Source organism: Crassostrea angulata, chromosome 3 (assembly GCF_025612915.1).
Source record: "Crassostrea angulata isolate pt1a10 chromosome 3, ASM2561291v2, whole genome shotgun sequence".
NCBI lineage: Eukaryota > Metazoa > Mollusca > Bivalvia > Ostreida > Ostreidae > Magallana > Magallana angulata.
The window spans coordinates 43,079,833-43,095,565 of record NC_069113.1 but is presented as its reverse complement, the minus strand read 5'-3'; the positions used below and the strand labels follow the sequence as shown (position 1 = coordinate 43,095,565).

The 15,733-nt window shown below is 31.9% G+C and overlaps 1 pseudogene; it reads right to left on the bottom strand.

The window, feature by feature from the left end:
* Positions 1-598: 598 nt before the first annotated feature.
* Positions 599-14,564, bottom strand: LOC128176896 (solute carrier family 22 member 16-like; annotated as a pseudogene).
* Positions 14,565-15,733: the final 1,169 nt, after the last annotated feature.

Genomic DNA, 15,733 nt, shown 5'->3' with positions numbered 1-15,733 from the left:
ATGGTATTTTCTTGAAACGGTATACTGCTTTAACTTAATTAGAAGTATAGGTAACCTATTTATACACCTAGCTTCAAAATCATTGGTTAATATTATGAACCAATGAAATTACAGATAGGAAGAACTCAATTTACTTGCGCAGTAAAACTTTGACTGATATAATTTTAAGATTCTATTGAACAAAACGAAAAATACAAAATACAAAACAAATAAATACACATAGACATATTACTCTACTATCACATAGATATAAATTCTTGCATCAGCTGTTTAAAAACAAAAGTTGTAGATGACGTATATCTGGCACTTGATACAAATATCAATATTGATGACGTCAATATGATAATCAATTGCTTTAAAAGGTAGCACTAATGACCCCAGTGTAAAAATACAACAGCTATATAATTCGGACAAACAGATAAGATATATATTTATATATGCAGCAAAAGATCCACAATGATTACATAAATGCTAACAATAATGCTGTATTAAGTTCTGCTTTTTTTTCTTTGTGGGGAGTATCTTTTGTGAGCTTGCTCACAATAATTCTAGTTTATATTGGTCCAATGTCTGCGCCTATAATTTAATAACTTTGTTATCGGATATCGAATATCAAAAACCGACTTAACAACCATATAGTTTTTTTAAATTAACAAAAATGATATTACATTTGCGTTTCGATGCACGTTTTTTATCTCCGGCTTACCAAAACATTCAAGGTTTTTGTTGGGTTTATCATATTGTAGTGAATTTTTAGATATGTTGTTTTGAGGTAATCCCCGAATGCCTTCTTTGAAACTCGGAAAAAAAATCTCTCCTAATAATTGGACAAAATCTTTATCTATCGTTATAATTTTTAGTTCTAACATGTAGATCAAACAACAAACATTTTTAGTGGTTTTAATCTTTTTCAGTTAGTTAAGACAAACATCGTTTCAGACGTGTTTTTATTCTTATTACTAAATTTCCGCAATCGAAATCCTCCGTTCTCAGCATACCATAATTTAACTTCTCCTAATGTCTGGGGTAGTTCTATTCCACGTGTTTCTGGTAGATACAATATTATGATAGTAACACCAAAGCACATAATAGAAAATATCATCCCTGGAGCCCACGGTATATGTGTAGCCTGTAATTGATTTGAAATGCCATAAACAAGTATACGTGTCATTTCAAGTTATAAAATTAAATATTAACATATTTAGAAACAAAATTACCAAAGTTCCAGCAAAGGGAGATATAATTCCACCTATTCTGGATACTGCCGAACACATTCCGAATGAGAAATTTCTTTTTAAAAGAAGTAAAGTTGAGAAAACAAGATATCTGTGAGCCAATGCTCACTAGTGATACCCCCGCTCTGATGTGAATATGCAAAATAAGCAAAGTCGACATTTAACAGAAAGCTGGCATCCGATTGGTACAGAAATATATCCCACAATATAGCATGCCTAAACAAACACTGTGTAAAAATTTCAAGCATCTCCGATAAATAGCTGCTGAGAAATCTTTGACGAAATTTGTTTGAAAATTTTGGCAAAAAATAAACAAAGTCATTATTTAACAGGAAGTTGACGTCCGATTGATACAAAAATATATCCCACAATATGGCATGCCAAAACAAATAGTGTGTTAAAATTTCAAGCATCTGCGATAAATAGCTGCTGAGAAATCTTTGACGAAAATTTGTTTGAAAATGTTGGCTAAAAATAAACAAAGTCGTCATTTAACAGGAAGTTGACACCCGATTGGTACAAAAAAATATATCCCACAATATGGCATGCCTAAACAAATAGTGTGTTAAAATTTCAAGCATCTGCAATAAATAGTTGCTGAGAATTCTTTGACGGAAATTTGTTTGAAAATTTTGGCAAAAAATAAACAAAGTCGTCATTTAACAGGAAGTTGACGTCTGATTGGTACAAAAATACATCTCACGATATGGCATGCCTTAAAAAACACTGTGTAAAAATTTCAAGCATCTGCAATAAACAGTTGCTGAGAATTCTTTGACGGAAATTTGTTTGAAAATTTTGGCAAAAAATAAACAAAGTCGTCATTTAACAGGAAGTTGACACCCGATTGGTACAAAAATATATCCCACAATATGGCATGCCTAAACAAATACTGTTTAAAAATTTCAAGCATCTGCAATAAACAGTTGCTGAGAAATCTTTGACGAAAATTTGTTTGAAAATTTTGGCTAAAAAATGAGCAAAGTCGTCATTTAACAGGAAGTTGACGTCTGATTGGTACAAAAATATATCCCACGATATGGCATGCCTTAACAAACACTGTGTTAAAATTTCAAGCATCTGCAATAAACAGTTGCTGAGAATTCTTTGACGAAAATTTGTTTGAAAATTTTGGTTAAAAAATAAGCAAGGTCGTCATTTAACAGGAAGTTGACGTCCGATTGGTACAAAAATATATCCCACGATATGGCATGCCTTAACAAACACTGTGTTAAAATTTCAAACATCTGCGATAAATAGTTGCTGAGATAAATGCGACAGAAATTTTTGTTACGGACGGACAGACAGACGGACGGACGGACAGACAGACACACAAGGGTAAAACAGTATATCCCCTCTCCTTCGGAGCGGGGGTATAATAATAAATTTACTGTACATATACATGTTGTTTATTGATAGGATTTTATGTCAAAAGTAGGAGCTATCGTAATTCTAGTTACCTTAAATTTGTCGGAAATAGTTCAGGTGTAAACAAAAATAAAACGCTGAATGCACCACCCACTGACATTTTCCCAGCAAATGTAGCTATTACAGATAGCATGATAAAGGATTGATTTCCATCTGCATTAGAAGAAAATACTCATATTTCTTAAGATTTGCTATACCGGATAGAAGAACCTTAATTCGTGTAACGAATGCAGCTTTAAATATTGTATTTAGATATCGTATAAACTGTCATACTGTTATTGAAGCTGAACATCGTTTTAGTATATATATCATAATCCTTTTTATAAACAACTACATGTACGATGTAAATACGTAATTACTTTTCGATAACGCATTCTAGACGTAGAAGATTTCTAATAAAAATTAAAGATTTGTAACTTCATACGTGATGCTTTAAAAAGGCTGTCCAAGCAAACATCAGGCTAATATTTAAGAAAACGTCGCTCATCGATTTTCACGAATTTTTTGTTTTCCCTCTGAAAATGTATTCTCTTTTAACCCACAATAATGATGAATTGCTTGAAAAAAAAATTTAAGTGGTTATTCGGACGGGAAGATATATATTTCATTCTCTTATATAAATCATTGAAACCATGTACCAAACTGTGAGCTTTAAAATCCAATACATTGTTATTGGTAAGGGTTTGTATTTTTTTATAAATGAGAAATTTTTTGACTTTTTATTGATAAAATAAAATGAGTGGGAAAGCTTGCGTTGAAAAATTGTAGACAAGTATATTTTGGTAATGTTTGATAATATCAGTTACCTCCCTTGCCAAATGAATATTTGGAAACTTAAAAACTCAAGAAAAAAATAAAAGCAGTAAAATTTCAAATTACTGTTACCAGACGAATTTCAACAAGTCAGACAAAAAAATATGCAGCTATGGGTACATTGGTACACATCCACTCCTCAAAGAAAAAAGCAAGAGGTGTTCACTTGATGACGACAAAGGAATGTTATTTCTTGACAAATGGGTAGTTCAAGAGGGGTCAGGAAAATAATATGCATTGAGAGAGAGAGAGAGAGAGAGAGACATCATTCTTACATTTATAATATTTAATATCAGATGTTTACTTACACATTTATTTTTGTATTAATTGCATTCACATACAATGAACAAATCTTTGTAAAAAGAAAGTACAACAATAACCATAGAGTGTTTCATGTGGTTAATATTGGGAAAATATCCTACAAAATTTTTAGATAGGATTGTGTTGTGATTTGGAGTACTATTTTTTTCCTTTGATAGGTCAATTTAGTTTTCAATCTTCGTCTCTTTAATTTTCGTAATTGAAAAATATTGCTTTGTTAAAAATTGAAGAAAAAAAATGTTATGAAATGACGAGTTTTTATAACACACACAGCAAAAAATATGGGGTGGTTTTTGTTTTGTTAGCACAGCAATATTATCTAATACAGCAGCTTTTGACTTGGCAATCGGTCAGAGTACATATCTGACATGTGACAAAAATGTAAATAAACAATTTCACACAACAGTATGCTATTACTTTTGCTAATGATAATCAGAATATGAAATGGAATCTCTGTATGTGTTCCACAATATTTATTATCAATTTTAAGATCTTAACACTTGAAGGTACATGAATTTGTTTTCTAATGTGTTTCTCTATTTTTTTTTTTTTTAGAGAAGTGCAAATGAAATATTTTTCTGGAAAAAACTGTCCTTCTACATTTAAACTTGGATAAAACATAGAAAAAAAACCTACAAGATTGCTGAAAGAAAACAAGAGGCCCATGGGCCACATCGCTCACCTGAACAGCAGTTCCTTGTAACATTACATTTCGTAGCATATGCTTTTTCTATATTAAACATTGAACCCCTTTCTGGGGACCCAGTTATGGTCCGAGGTTTATGGTTGGCTTGAACAACATAAACAGTAACATAGGAATGAAAATGTGTAGCACTGCGGTAGGACCGCACGTACACAACCTGAAAAACTGAACGTAGCAGAGTTCCACTTCAAGAGAAATAACTCTCAGACTGTACAGAACATCAAGAAAGATAACTCTTGGTTCCACTACATTAGAGTTTACACAATTTGAGGATCCTTGCATAATAATCTCACAAACTGTAGCATTATAGTTCTCGAGAAAAAACTTTTTAAAAACATTTTCAATATATCTTTCTATGTTAAACTTTGAACCCCTCTTGGGGCCACAGTATTAGTCCAAGGCTAAAGTTTTAATTATTTGGAATCTACATTATTTAAGGATGCTTGCATAGCTATCTCACAAGATGAAGCATTATAGTTCCCTAGAAAAAGATTTTTCAGCATTTTCCCTATATATTTCTATGCTAAACTTTGAACACCTCTTGGGGCCCCAGTATTAGATTGAGGTCACAGCTTTTATAATTTCGAATCTACACTATTTGAGGGTGCTTACGTAGTTATCTGACAAATTGATGCATTGTAGTTCTCGAAAAGAAGATTTTTAAACATTTTCCATATATACCGGTACTTCTACATTTAACTTTAAACCCATCTTGGGTCCCTAGTATTAGTCCAGGGGTCACTATTTTAAAACTGTCGAACCTTCATTATCCAAGGTTGTATGCATGATAGTAATCTCACAAACTGAGGCATTGTAGTTCTCGAGAAGAAGATATTTTAACGTTACCTTTATATTTCTATAATAAACTTTGACCCCATCTTGGGGCCCCAGTATTGGTCCGGGGGTCACGATTTTACCAATTAGGAATCTACATGAGCGAAGGCATAGAAATTCCACAAACTAAAACATTGTAGTTCTTGAGAAGAAAATTTTAATACTTTTCCTTTATGTTTTTTAAAATGTTTAAATTTTGAACCCCTATTGGTGCCCATCAATTGTCCGGGAGTTACAATTTTTTGAATCTACATTATTTAAGGATGTACATGTATGCATAGTAATATTCCCAACAGTTGCACTCTAGTTCTTGAGAAGAAGATTTTAAAACATTTTCCTATATATGTTAAAATCTAAACCCCTACTGGGGCCCCACTTTTTGTTCAGAGGTCACGATTTTTACAATCTTCACTATATATACAACCGTTTGTGTATGTATTGGCATTTTTGGTGAAGTGGTTTTTGAGAAGAAAATTTTTAAACATTTTTCATATGTAGTTCTATGTTAAACTTTGAACCCCGCCTGGGGCTGCAGTTTTGATTTGAGGGTCACGATTTCTACAATTTAGAATCTTCATTATACATACAAGCTTTTGTGTAAATATTGGCATTTCTGGTGCAGTGGTTCTTGAGAAGAAGATTTTTTAAACATTTTCCTAAGGTATAGCTATGTTAAATTTGAACCCCGCCTGGGGCCCCAGTTTTGGTCCGAGGGTCACGATTTTTACAATTTAGAATCTTCACTATGTATATAAACTTATGTGTAAATATTGGCATTTCTGGTGCAGTGGTTCTTGAGAAGAAGATTTTTAAAAAATTTTCCTATGTATTTCTATGTTAAACTTTGAACCCTGCCTGGGGCCCCAGTTTTGGTCCGAGGGTCACGATTTTTACAATTTAGAATCTTCACTATATATACAACCGTTTGTGTAAATATTGGCATTTCTGGTGCAGTGGTTCTTGAGAAGAAGATTTTTAAAACATTTTCCTATGTATTTCTATGTTAAACTTTGAACCCCGCCTGGGGCCCCAGTTTTGGTCCGAGGGTCACGATTTTTACAATTTACAATCTTCACTATATATACAAGCTTTTGTGTAAATATTGGCATTTCTGGTGCAGTGGTTCTTGAGAAGAAGATTTTTAAAACATTTTCCTATGTATTTCTATGTTAAACTTTGAACCCCGCCTGGGGCCCCAGTTTTGGTCCGAGGGTCACGATTTTTACAATTTAGAATCTTCACTATATACACAAGCTTTTGTGTAAATATTGGCATTTCTGGTGCAGTGGTTCTTGAGAAGAAGATTTTTAAAGACATGCACCCTATACTTACTGTTTCGCAATTATCTCCCTTTTGAAAAGGGCTGTGCCCTTTATTTTTACAATTTATAACCCCCTTTCCATAAGGATGCTTTGTACCAAATTTGGTTAAATTTGGCCCAGTGGTTTTTGAGAAGAAGTTGAAAATGTGAAAAGTTTACAGACGGACGGACAGACAGACGGACGGACGGACGGACGGACGACGGACAACGGGTGATCAGAAAAGCTCACTTGAACCTTCGGTTCAGGTGAGCTAAAAAACTATCAAGTTGCTTGGCATGATTGATCTGGATGACTTTTACAGCATCTTATATCATGGGTAAAAATGATATCCCTGCATATGAAACAGTGAAAGTGTGCCGAATAAGAAAGAAGATCAAGAAGGGGGTTCAGGGATTATATGACGTAGTAATTTGAAAGGATATTATTATATTTAGATGGCAGAGAAACTAACTAGATTTGCAAGTCATTATATAAATTGCCACATTCATTTATTCATCATAATTAACCAATGTTTTCCTAAGGAGTGGTTGAATTTCCAGAAGATATCACTTGGAATTTGTTATTTTCAATTTAATCATCTGCACATTTTTCTTCAATGAATAAAGGATAAAAACAAGACTAAAATAAGATGCTTTGAAGTTTGTCGGATTGACCACATGAGAGAGAGAGAGAGAAGTTGAATGAACTTGTCTTCATGCATCATGTACTGTATGTACATGTTATCATTTAGCATTTTAATATTGTTATTTTCAATTTAATCATCTGCACATTTTTCTTCAATGAATAAAGGATAAAAACAAGACTAAAATAAGATGCTTTGAAGTTTGTCGGATTGACCACATGAGAGAGAGAGAGAGAGAAGTTGAATGAACTTGTCTTCATGCATCATGCACTGTATGTACATGTTATCATTTAGCATTTTAATACTCAATAAATTGTTATCTTGCATGAGTTTATTCTCTGTTTATTTATTCCAAATTGCTACTGCACACTTTCTTAGATAACTAATTTAATTTTAATGTTATTATTAGTTTGATATCTTCATCTATTATGGTTGTTTGTCATACTATGAAAGTAACTTATACTAGCCTAGTTTTGAGATTTCAATATCTTGAGTACATAACTAAATATAATTAAATATATTAATTAGTACAACAATATCCACTGTTAACATGCAAATACATGTACTGACATCACTTAGCATTAGCAATATTATAAAATAACACTGTCCAAGTAAATTGTTCAAACATAGCATTTATACATGTACATGAAATGTATTCTTTCACTCTTATGCATTGCTTATTTATTCAAATATGTACAACATGCTTGAAAGTTAGTCAGCTGAGCAATTTAGAAATACATTTTTCAAAAGAGGAAAATACAGTTTATAAGAGGCACACTGATTCTTATATGACCATGGATTTGATTTGGGAATATGGTTTAAAGGTGGGGGGTTGTTGTTTCAAAGCATACTTTCCCATGTATATTTTAGCTGCTCATCATACATGGATTATAAAATTATAAAATATGGGGGATGGGGGATCCAAAAATGGGGGTGGGGGGTTGATGTCTGACGTTTCTGCTAGATTCATTGTGGACTTAGTCTGACTAAATAATTGTTGTATACCAGTCTGTGTATGTTAGTTTTTACCAAAAAGTTTAACACCTGCCTAGAATTTCCAAAAGCTACCCGACTGAAAGTAGAGGTCACATTTCTTAGTTCTCATTCCAAAACAGTTGTTTGCATTCATTTTGAAACTTTGGATTGAACAAGTTGCTAATGGCACTAATATAGAGATAATGACTAATTCAAATGTTACTACTAAGAAGAAATGATTTGATGTATTTATGTGTATTTGTACATTATGGAATTGTTATAATTGTTTTGTTTAAAAAAAAAACAACAAAAACCCCTCAAATTCAGTAGTACCAATGATAAATTGGATTTGACCTTTTCGCACAATTTTATTAAAAAAAAAACTTCTTTATTTAAGCTAATCCCGCTTCAATAGTATTATCCCACCAAGTTTATTACCAGTTTAAGAAGAAAATTTCAGTTAATACTTATTGTAAACACACAAAAACATTGAATTTGAAAAATACATTCAGTTTTACACTGCATTAATTATTATTCCTTAATCAGTGATTAACACATTTTGAATCCTTATTCTCAAATTTATGTACTTTATGAAATACTGAAAACCCTTAAAATAAGTTGAATGTATTTTAGACCATCCAAATAGTGAAATATTCAGCTAATTTTCTTTAGTTGTGAATAGTTTTAGCAGACTTAAACTCAGTTTTCAACATTTTTGTCAAAATGACCTTTTTGCACTTAAAATTATGAAAAATGTTGGTTTTTGATGAGTGATCATTATTTCTTTCGTCATAAATCATTTCCTATTATAAAGAAATAAGCATGTATTAAATTATAGTCAATATTTGTGACATGAACTCCGTCATTCACTGTCTCATAACAATAATAATAACACGTTATCAATGTCAAAAATGGGTAATATTGTGCTGCTTCTATGAGACCGATGCTGTTCCCACTGAATTTATTTTTGTTTCTCAAAATTTCATTTCTCAGGTTTATAAAGATGCCTCATTTTTTCCTTTCATGAAAATGTATTGGATTTTATTGAAGTTTCAAATTGACATCAAAATACCAGAATTTCTGTTCACAAAATATGCATCAACTTTGATAAGGCATATATTTTTGTTTGAAATATATTTATACTTTAAAAGCAGTCTAAGTTAAAGAGTTACATGTAAGTGTGTTTAAACTAAATAATATAATTTTTAAAAAGGTTTAATAGAATAAAGCAGTTTTACAACTTATCAAACTTCACAATATTTTTACAACTTCTTTTTACAACTTCTGTGACCTTTTTGCACTAAACATGTTCCGAATTCAAAAATAGACTTTTTTCTGCCTAGTTAGACATATAATGAACTTTTCCTTTCACATGTATTACATTAAAATGTTAAAATGAAGTGATACACAAATATTTATTGAAATCCAAGACATAGCATGTGCAAAGCCCTGCCTGAATTTTGCTTGGACAGCCTCTTAACATAAGAAAATCTATGTACTACTGGTGAAATAGATACACTAAAAATTGTTTTAAACGTCCATCATATAACATATCTCATTATCTCATCTAGAGCCATAAAACTTGGTATATCTTAACAGTGTAAATATCCTGCCAGCGCATGATAGCACCTCTGTGAATTGTGTTGACCCTTTGTTTTATTTATTGAATATTGGTAATAAAAGAGAATCGGTTAAAATCTAAAAAGTCTCACCATGTGTTGATTTCATAATTAAAACAGAGCCCACCTGAAAAATAGTTAAAAAGAGTAGCTAGTGCCAAGAATGTTCCTACCATGCCGAGAAACAATATTGCAACAGTCCGTCGTCCGAACCTGAAATAAGAAATCAGGAGTGCTACATGTAGTTGATTGTTATCAAGTATTAACCGTTTTTATTTTGAAATATTATGATCAAAGTTTATTTAAAAACATGAAAATTCATAAACTATAGAAATGAATTCTTTACTTTCACAATAAAATAAAGTGTTGTGGCGTACATTTAAGTCTTACCGGAAAAGCATAGGATATTCTATGAACAATGCAATGTATTCCACACAAACCGAGAAGAAAAAATTAAGGAAGCGATTTCCCGCCAATGATGTCGATGTCAATGTGAGACTATAGTATGTCAATGTTACTGTAAACCTAAAATAAATGAAATGCTACATGTATTTAATTTCGTCATGTCTAACGGTTGAAAGTGAAAAAAAAGTTCAAAAATAAATTTTCTTTATTCCAAAACATGAACTGACCAAATAAATGTTATTTATTCTAAAAATGAATTGACCAATATTGATCAATCGAAAAATTTGTTAGACAATTTGGATTCAGACCCATCTTATCGTGCATTTATGCATGTAGTATAACTTACAGTTTTTTTTGGTCTTACGTCTCATAAGACACACATCGCCGTTAAAATATAATAATTATTTTATGTTTTTCAGCTTTAACCCAGATAAAGAGATTAATGAGAACATGCTGAAACTAGTGATATACTTAACAAGTTTTGGAATAGTTTTACACTGTTTCATACGTACCAGGCAAAATACACCAGAAGTGATATCAGTAGGACGGATTTATTTTGTAGGATGGTCAAAAATGAATACTTTTCTACAATTATTATTTTTTTACTGCTATCCAGTAAAGATTCCTCATAGTCTGGTTTTTCTTTGCTCGAAACATTCATTTTCTTCTTTAAATGAGCTTTTAATTCCCTATAATCTATTTTGTTCCACCTAGATATTTTTAGTAATATTCTGTCGACTTCTTTTGTTTTTCCGTTGACAATCAGCCATCGTAATGATTCGTCTTGAACCCTACAAATACAATATTAGTTCTGGTTTATTTACCAAATATAATGAAACAAATTGATCAAGGTCTTTAAATATTTTATAGCTCATACTTGCCAATATTGAATCAAGCTCAGAAGCGAAAAACAACTCAATACAATTTGTAGATATCTCCAAGAGTAATCTTGGAGCAAATAGGCTATACCGGACATAAAGACAAGACCAGTGGTCCAGAACACTGAACCCATGATTTCACACAAAAATCGTGTTTTTTCGGGAAAAAGTTCCAACGAAAAGACCGCAGCAGGCAAAACCATACCCTGTTTATTATAAAAATCGAATTAATACTAAGGAACGGACATAACAAGTATATTTTCAAAAAGTGAACGCATAAAAATGTTTTTCACTGTATTATGTCACATTACCGGTATCAATACGCCCAATATAAACTTTAATATAGCAAGTGTCGTATAGTTTGGGGCGAAACCAACACTTATTCCAAAGACCAATGTCAAATAGTTGGAACATAGATGAACGGTCTTTCTTCTTACTCTATCTCTGAGGGAAGAAGCAAAGGCAGCTCCTATTAGCTGACCAACCATAACAAGGGTCTGAAGTAGTTCAGCCAAACTCGATCGATCACATATCAGGTCGAACTGCAAAGGAACGTCATGGTTTTGGTTTTTAAAATATATCAAACGAATATGAAATATTAGTTACTTATAAAAAGAATGTTTCTTGGCTTACTAGATTATGTCCGTTATTTCTTTTTTTAGGGGGAGGGGTTGATAGATAAATGGTATATTTGTGTTTGCATATTTGTGATTTTTTGGGAAACAAATTAATACTTATGCAAATAATTTTCTTGCATTTCAATACCATACATACGTATTATGAATCTAAAAAAGTAAATCACTGACTTAAAAGAGGTCAAAGATACTTTCCAGTGAAAATTTTATGTGATGCATTATTTAAACAATAAAATGCTCTCTTTGGTGATTCATTTGGGATATGAAGGTAGTGACATTGCAGAAAAAAATACATAACCCGCGGTCGTGGGTTATGTGATTTTTTTTCTGCAATGATCACTACCTTCATAACCCGAATGAATCATCAAAGAAAGCATTTTGTTTATATTAACATCTTTCTTCAAGCTAATCGATAAATTAATTAGGAAAATTAGTAAAATTCACTAAATTACTGTTGATGTACGTAAGTAAGTTAGCTAAAAGAAACAGCCAAATCGTCTCCTGTGAGACTTTGAGTCTGACATCGTCATGATTATTTCATGCAGTCCGTGATTTTTCCTAGGTCGCTATAGGTTTGGACTAATCGATAAACAGGGTGATATCTGCCCTGTCATTTTCTTGTCAGTTTCAACCGCTGTAGATTTCGACCAATCGATAAATGGGGCGTGTAGATTTCAGTCTGGCTGTTTCTATAGAGCTATGAATTAACCATAAGTTTCCGTAAGAAATAGAGGTAAAAATACTTGGGAGATGTAAATATAAAATCATTAACAAATACCTCCGTTGCAATTGTACTCAGTTTATCCAGCGTATACTTGTATCCGTTTGTACATTCCCAAACTGATTAAAGGTTAGCACCATTTGTATCGTTGTGGAATATTTTAATCTGACATTTTTCATAGATGAGACTGGAATGATTGAACACTGATTGGTTAACGGAGGTTGCTGGTGTTGCACACTGAAAGTCCGGCCTATAAGCTGAAACCAAATCAAACAAATCTAAAGAAAACTACATTTTTGCTTTACATGGTTTATGTCATCACTGGTTTCCTCAATATTCATGTTTCTCAAACAATTTCTGGTAAATAAACTTTTAGCCACAATAACAATTAAATTAATATCAATTAAATACCAAGAAGAAATGAACCTAACTCCAAAAATAATCGATTGAAAATTTGTCATCATATGATTAGAAATCATTAACAAACGATAATGATGTTTAAATTTATGAAGAACGAAATTATTCATTACTATTTCTATGTAATCATGCTTCCAACATATTCTTTGTCATTTCATCAATTGTATCATGGTAATAAAGTTTTGTGTAATCCTTTTTTAATCATTTATCGCCCTTCGTTATTGCTATCGGGTTTCATTTAAAATTACCAAGTAAACAAATCTAAAACGCATGGTTTCATTAGAAGAACGAAGATGTTCCAAATTCCATACACTGAAATAGTAAAAAATTTTAGTTTATAATCAAACTATGAGTAATCATAAGTATTGAATACTTACATTTAACCAAGTAAACGAAACTGAAATTCATGTTTTCATAAGAAGAACAATGACGCTTCAAATTCCAAACATTGAAATAGTAAAAATGTAAGAGTTTGTAACCCAACTTTGAGTAATTAACAGTAAATGAAAACTTTAACATTTAACCAAGTTATCCAAACTGATATGCATGATTTCATGAGAAGAACAAAGACGCTTAAAATCCCTACATTGATCTAGTTAAACTTTGAGTAATTATCAGTTGACAAAAACTTCACAGGGTGAGAGTAAAATGTCACATAAACGCAACTGGTACGGTTTAAAAATATGATTTTGGAACGCTAGAAAAAAAATCCTTTATTAATTTTGTTAATGCAATAATTAATTGATAAAGAATAGTTTTTGTCAACTCCTTTTTGTGCCATAAACCTTCCTCATGTGTAATATTTATAATACGTTGCTTATCTTTCTTACCGATCAAAAGTTGAAAACCCGTCTGCCATATATGGAAGTATATAAATCCAATCTGAATCGTTTGATATGGACCCCATCGACCATATCTGCAGACGAAATTAATTTTGATTATAAGGTTTTAATGCATCATTTCATATTACGTCTGTTACCACAATTTGTCTCGTTGGAAACGTTTAGTCTATAGAAGACGAAACAAGAATATTTTTCCCTCAGTTGTAATCGGGTTTTCAAACGAAAAAATGATACCAAGTCAGGGTTGGCTGGGAAATACCAGTGCTGGGAATTACCGGTGATAAACACCGGTATTTCCCGTCCCGGTAAATACTACTGTTTTCCACTAAACTGGGAAATACAAATTTATAATCTTTATTTCTTTAGTTTGTTCAATGTAAAACTTATGTTTATGATCAAAGATATTAACAGTAACTACAAAAACCAATTTATTATACTTCCCCATTTCACTGTCAGTTTATAAATCTTAAATTCACCAGATCACCTATTCCAAAAGATTTCTATAGCTGCTAATGTACAAATTTTAGTCCAGTATTTTTTAACTTCAAGTTTTGTGTTTTACAGATTTATAATTCAAAGCACAAAATAAACTGTTATAATAAGTGTAGGTTTTGCAAGTAAAAATTCAATAATCACACATGTTGTTTTAATAAATAATTACACTTGACAGTTTTGTGCTCCTGTTTTGGGGAAATATATACTATGAGTGGGGCTAATTGGCTTCTTCTTAGGTGTGTTGCATACTGAGGTAGTGACTCAGTCACACTTTATTTTTCACAATTTTCTTGCCCCATTTTCATATTCACCAAATAACCAGAAAATGGAACCTTTGATATCATGTTTATGATAACTGTGTAGATGCACCTATACCTGATTAAAGCCTTAAAAACGAATTACAATGGTATATGAATGAACCATGTTTTGAGTATTCATAAGAGATAACCAATGCATTACTGACCAGTCAAAACTAGTTAAAATCAAAGAACATTATAAAATATCATTGCTGACAAGGTGTACTATTGTCTACATCCCTACAGATTTAATTAAGACTAATGTCTTAAGTATGAAGTACTATAATATGTAGTTGTACTTTATTTCCCAGTATTTCCCGGGAAATACCAGTAATTCCCGGGAATTACCAGTATTTCCCATTGTCCTGGGAAATATGAGTATTTCCCGCATTTTTTGCCAACCCTGTAGCAAGTACATGTAAATAGTTTGTGTCAAATCTATACAATATTTAAACGATAAAATCTTAGTATCTTCCGACAAAATAGCAAAACATTATCTGGCAATATTTGAAATATACACCTTATTTCACCTGTTACAGTGCAAATGAATTGACGGTGACAAATTGACGCGGACGTTTGAGAAAACATTGGATTGAAACTGTATTAATTCATCAATTGGTAAATAAATTATGAATCAGCAGATATGAGAATATCACAGTTAGGGAGAGATTATACTTAAAGGCAAAGCGTTGTTCAATGTCTTCAGAGAATCATAGGCGCTCGCCAGCTAATTTTGTAAAGGACGAACGATATCTATGTCTACTCTCTATACTATGAAACCAACTGATTTTGATTGTAAAATAGATTTTATTGTATATAGGGTAGACATATATAAATAGATATCGTTCGTCAAAATTAGCTGGGGAGCGCCAATGCAGAGAGTCACAAGTCTGAAAAAAGTCGGGCCATTGTTAAATCAGGGTCTATTCCTAGAGAAAAATAATTCAAATTCCAATTTAATAAATTAGAATTATACCAAGATAAAAAAATCCTTTTTTTCGCTAAGTGAATGTATAAGAATTGATATTCGCGTTCATTGTTTATCTAGCATATACACAAACATTTAGTGATTCAGCGATAGTCGCCGACGATCGAAAAATCGTCGTTAGACTACTGCCGATGCCGACAATAGATAGCTGAAAACTAACATCGATAGTCGGTGAATGTTTGAC